Genomic DNA, 5,755 nt, shown 5'->3' with positions numbered 1-5,755 from the left:
AACCTAAACAAGTCAATGCCTAAATAGTGGTCAATGTATGTCCGGGCAGCGCGATACAAAACTAAGTTTACAGCGTAATTATTATTAATGTGAGGAACATGAAACAATGTACGAATACGAGTTATTATCATTAACTGGTATAGAAACATGAGTGATGGTATTAATCGTATTATACGGGACCAAAGTAACCTCCATTCGTTCTTATCCATTTATCCTTATGAATTGAAACTTTTTGTTTGGGTCCGACGTTTAATACCTGTCCTGTCCAATACTGGAAAAAAACCTAGAAGATACAGCAATGGACGCTAGTCAGTGCTCGCCGCCACCACCACACCTAAACCAAAATTACTCCTTGGCCCCACCATCGGATTTAGCACAGCTGCCGACTGAAGTATTTCCGAACCAATTCGACTTAGGGTCCTTCAAGAAAAGAGCGTACCAATTCATAAAAGGTCGGCAACGCACTCGCGAGCCCTCTGGCATTGAGAGTGTCCATGGGCGGCGGTATCACTTAACATCAGGTGAGCCTTGTGCCCGTTTGCCCCCGGTTCTATAAAAAAAAAAAGGTGGCGACTCCAAGGTCGAGTCGACCTCTACATCGATTGCGAATGCAGTCCCCATCAAGGGTTTTAACTGTGGTTGTAAGCTTCTCCCTGGTCCCGACACATCCTTTGCGAGGAAAGTAAAGAGCATTATGGGACCGACTGGAGGACATGACGTATATTTTTGCACAATTTTATTTAATTGATTTAGTTTATATTATCATTGGTTTGAGATTAGTTCTGTTTTATTTAATTGATTTAGTTTATATTATCATTGTTTTGAGATTAGTTCTGTTTTGTTTATTTTATTTAGTTTTTAATATCATTGTTTTGACATTAGTTTTGTTTAGGCTTAGAAGTCGCTTACGGGTCAACTGCTGGCAGAGCCATTTTGGACTGCCTGCAGTCTCTCCGCGGCAATCGTTGATGGTGGAGTAAAATAAAAATCCTAAATTTGGGGGTTAAATCTTGTGCCTTTCAGACTAAAACAATATGGGAGTCCTTGGTAAACAGTTTGTGTAAGCGTGTATATAGACTTTGATTTTATAATACCCAAATTGTTGAGTATTTATTTAGGAGCAGGAATGCGACCCGGCGAGAATGCTCTGGATTTAAAACGATTTCCTTAAGATTTGGCAGTCATAACAACGTTTGTTTATAAAACTACAATATGCTTCTCTGTAAATTAATTATTATTTAGGTAAAAGCCCCAATAGATGATCACTGCATATACATATAATGTATTTGTATATCTATATTCACACTGTTTGCACACTGTATACGTGCATATAGAATGATAATATAAATATATAATATAAGAAGTCTGCGTTTACTGCACAAGACGTTTTGTCCTTCACTCACAGTGGTTGCCTGGAAGAGATCGCTCGAAAGCGATAGGGCCGCCAGTTGCCCGCCCTCCTTTTCATTAAATTATGTTCAATTTTTTTTAATGTAATGCAACGAAGTGTTAATAAATAAATAAATAAAATATTATAAAATAACGATATATATTAGATGCAAGGCAATTCTGTTACGACAGAATTGGCATCTAAAGATCTAATATATTGTTCTCGATCTCCCTGTCTCACTCTCTCAAACGCTCTCTCTCTTTTCTTTGACTAAAACGCTGCACATCTACGTGACGTTTCATACGAAAATTTTACCCTCATTCGCCTAAAGAAGTTTTACTTCAAAAACATATATATTGGTATGTTAAACCTAATGTTTATTAGAATACTAAAAATGATGTGGTAAATTTTGCGATTTTAACTATTGTTATATAATAATAATATATGTAATTAACAGAAAGTAATATACGTGGATACCCATATCATTTGTTGAGACCGTATGAAAATCCGTTATGTTCTCTTTTACGTCATTTCTTTACCACAACTAGCTAACTAGTGGACTGTGAAATGTGTATTTATATGTAACTAGCGACCCGCCCCGGCTTCGCAAGGGTGCAATGCTGATACTAAATATACTACAGAAAATCTGTGAACGTTGTATATAAAAATGTGGGTTATCCATAAGAGATAGACATATACCATCATGAACTTTTCTGTAGACCTTTTCAATGTGTACAATACTTAGTACAATACTTTGTACATCAAATTAGAAACCTCAAAAATAACAGTACTTATCCACTATTTAATGGATGTAATTATACATATAAACCTTCCTCTTGAATAACTCTATCTATTTAAAAAAAACACATCAAAATCCGTTGCGTAGTTTCAAAGATTTAAGCATAGAAAGGGACATAGGGACAGAGAAAGCGACTTTGTTTTATACTATGTAGTGAATAATATACATGCATACAAATTTTTTAAACATCCATATTTACTTAATCAAAATTCGCCAGTTTTGTTTTCCGGCTATTACTTTGTATCCATTGCTAAAGCATTCAAAGTCACAGTCAAACTTTATGCATTCATATAGGTAACACTATGTACACTTAAGAAAGTCAAAAAAAGAAATATACATTAAATACTTCTAAGTGTACATTTACTGCCAGTTCGCAAATCAAGGACGTAGAACGGAAGAGAAGTACTGGCAATAAACTCTACGCCACTCTTTTTAATCGCCAAGTCTTTTATACATAGACATATCATTCATTATATGTTATACAACGTTTGTAAGGAGCTGCAACCAAGAGGAAGGAGCAGTAGAGGAAGCGATAATAAAACAGGGCAATATCAAATCTGATTTATTGTTATAAATCATCTTAAATACTGCTTACTCACACATATATAAAATTACACTTGTGAGCTATCGGTGTATCTCGCATCATCAGCTAATACAACAACGTGAGCTGTGTCAGCAGTTGGTCAATGTTCAAGTGAAATTTGATCAATCCCATCTTAAACAGGTCTGCATTTTTCCTGGACAAATTATGTTTCGAGTAGAATACTGCATCACCTTTATTTTTTTTTATAGAACAGGGGGCAAACGGGCAGGAGGCTCACCTGATGTTAAGTGATACCGCCACCCATGGACACTCAATGCCAGAGGGCTCGCGAGTGCGTTGCCGGCCTTTTAAGAATTTGTACGCTCTTTTCTTGAAGGACCCTAAGTGGAATTGGTTCGGAAATACTTCAGTGGGCAGCTGGTTCCACAAAGTGATGGTGCGCGGCAAAAACTGCCTCGACAAAACGCGCAGTTTTGGAACGATGGACGTCGAGGTGATACGGGTGGAATTTCGAATTCTGCCTCGACATCCGATGATAAAATTGTTTAGGCTATCGCGGAATGTGGTTAAAAAGTGTATTAAGAATATCCATAGTGCAAAATCACCTACATCATGAGCACACCCCACATACATACCCACACTTTTACACCATCTTATTTGAATCACAATTAGTTAAATGTATTGAATACTTTTTGTTTGTTTGTTCCTTTTTGTAGTAAAATGTATGATGTATTCCATTTTTGACTATATTTATATAATTATATATAATTTATGTTAGCTGTAGGATTACGAAATAAATAAATAAACTATTTGACCCAGCTATCGTTGTTCTGCATGTGTATGAAACTTTTTTTAGTGCAATAAAAATAACTATCTACTATAATAAAAAATAGGTTGTTCGTAGAGGGAAGAAAATTATATTAATTTTTCTAACATCCTCTTCGTCGATATTAGCACGCATTCTGTCAATGTTATGTCAAACGCCATAAAATACAAAATTATTTGTACCGTATGGCGTTGATTACTGGCGGTGGTTAAGTTTTCTTAAAAATTTCTAATTTTCCGCTCGATTTTCTTAAACAAACAAACACACAATATATCTTTATTTATCTAGGTAAACAAGTACACTTATGAACGACAACAAAAATAAATAAATTATAAATTTACATATTTTACTACCAGTTCGCAAGTCAAGGGCGTAGAGCGGGCATGAAGAACTGGCAAGAAACTTTCCGCCACTCTTTACAATCGCCAAGTTTTTAATACAAATTTTTTGAACTGGAGCAAATCAGTCCCAAGGATTAGGATTATTTAAGTATACGTCACATTTATGAAAAGCTTTATTGATTAATCTACTTTTAACGAGGGCTTTGAATTTATTTAGTGATAATTCTCTAATTTTGCTTGGGAATTTGTTAAAAAACGATACAATTTCCATATAAGGAGTGGTTTATCTTCTGGAGCCTGGTTGGTCGTACACTCAAATTAGTTCTATTACGCGTATTATACTGGTGAAAGTCACCTTTTGTTTTAAAATCGATTAAATTTTTTTGTCATTGTTTTATCACTACATAGTATAAAACAAAGTCGCTTTCTCTGTCTGTCCCTATGTCCCTTTGTATGCTTAAATCTTTGAAACTACGCAACGAATTCTGATGCGGTTTTAATAAATATAGTGATTCAAGAGGAAGGTTTAAATGTATAATAACATCCATTAAATAGTGGAGAAGTACTTTGATTATTTTTGAGGTTTCTAATGTGATGTCGTAAATAATTACATTTTTTCCGCTTACATTGCAAACCAGGCTGAACCCTACGAGTTTTATCAAAATAATGTACTAAGTATTGTACACATTGAAAAGGTCTACAGAAAAGTCCATGATGGTATATGTCTATATGGTATATGTCGCGTATATTATCGGAGCTTTTCAGCGACGGAAATAACAATACATAATTAAAACCAGCTTTTCATCAGCATTGCACCCGTGCGAAGCTGGGGCGGGTCACTAGTATATAATCTACACTAATATTATAAAGAGGAAAACTTTGTTTGTTTGTTTGTAATGAATAGGCTCATAAACTACTGGACCGATTTTAAAAAATTTTTCACCATTCGTAAGCTACATTATCCACGAGTAATATAGGCTATATTTAATTTTGAACAAAAATAGGGTTCCGTAAGATATTAGGGTTTTTCGGACACAAGGTGTAAAAAATCAACCAAAAAAGTTACCTTTTTTGCGTACCCTGCCTAAACTATTAAAGATGTTCTAAGATCTTATAAATATCTACAAAAAAGTCTGCGACACACTATACCTATCTATGTCGAGTGAAGCACAATATCAATAAATGATATACATGGCAAAACGACGTTTTCCAGTTCAGCTAGTATTCTATAAGAACCTACTCCTGACAATGACAAACACAACAGAAAAGAATGAGCGAAATCGGTCGAGCCGTTCACACGTTATGCTGTGACCAAGGGAAAAAGGGATTCATTCACATATATATAGATAAATAAATGTATATTATATATACATTTTACATTGTAAGGGACAAAAAAATGTGCAGGCAGATTGATTTTAATCATATCGTTGACTTGTCAACAGTGTCTGCAATTGACAATCAATATTAATTTAAAATATATTAACAGGAATTTTAAAAAGGAAATGTACGAATTGGATACGATATCACTACATAGTATAAAACAAAGTCGCTTTCTCTGTCCCTATGTCCCTTTGTATGCTTAAATCTTTGAAACTACGCAACGGATTTTGAGGCGGTTTTTTTTAAATAGATAGAGTGATTTAAGTGGAAGGTTTATGTATAATAACATCCATTTAATAGTGGAGAAGTACAGTCATTTTTGAGGTTTCTAATGTAATGTCGTAAACAATTACATTTTTTCCGCTTACATTGAAAACGCAGGCTGAACCCTACGAGTTTTATCAAAATAATGTACTAAATATTGTACACAGTTTTTCTGTAGTGTATTTAGTATTAGTATTGCACCCGTGCGAAG

Source organism: Pieris rapae, chromosome 24 (genome assembly GCF_905147795.1).
Source record: "Pieris rapae chromosome 24, ilPieRapa1.1, whole genome shotgun sequence".
Taxonomy (NCBI): Eukaryota; Metazoa; Arthropoda; class Insecta; order Lepidoptera; family Pieridae; genus Pieris; species Pieris rapae.
The sequence above is the reverse complement of the archived record's forward strand: the minus strand, read 5'-3'. Positions refer to the sequence as shown.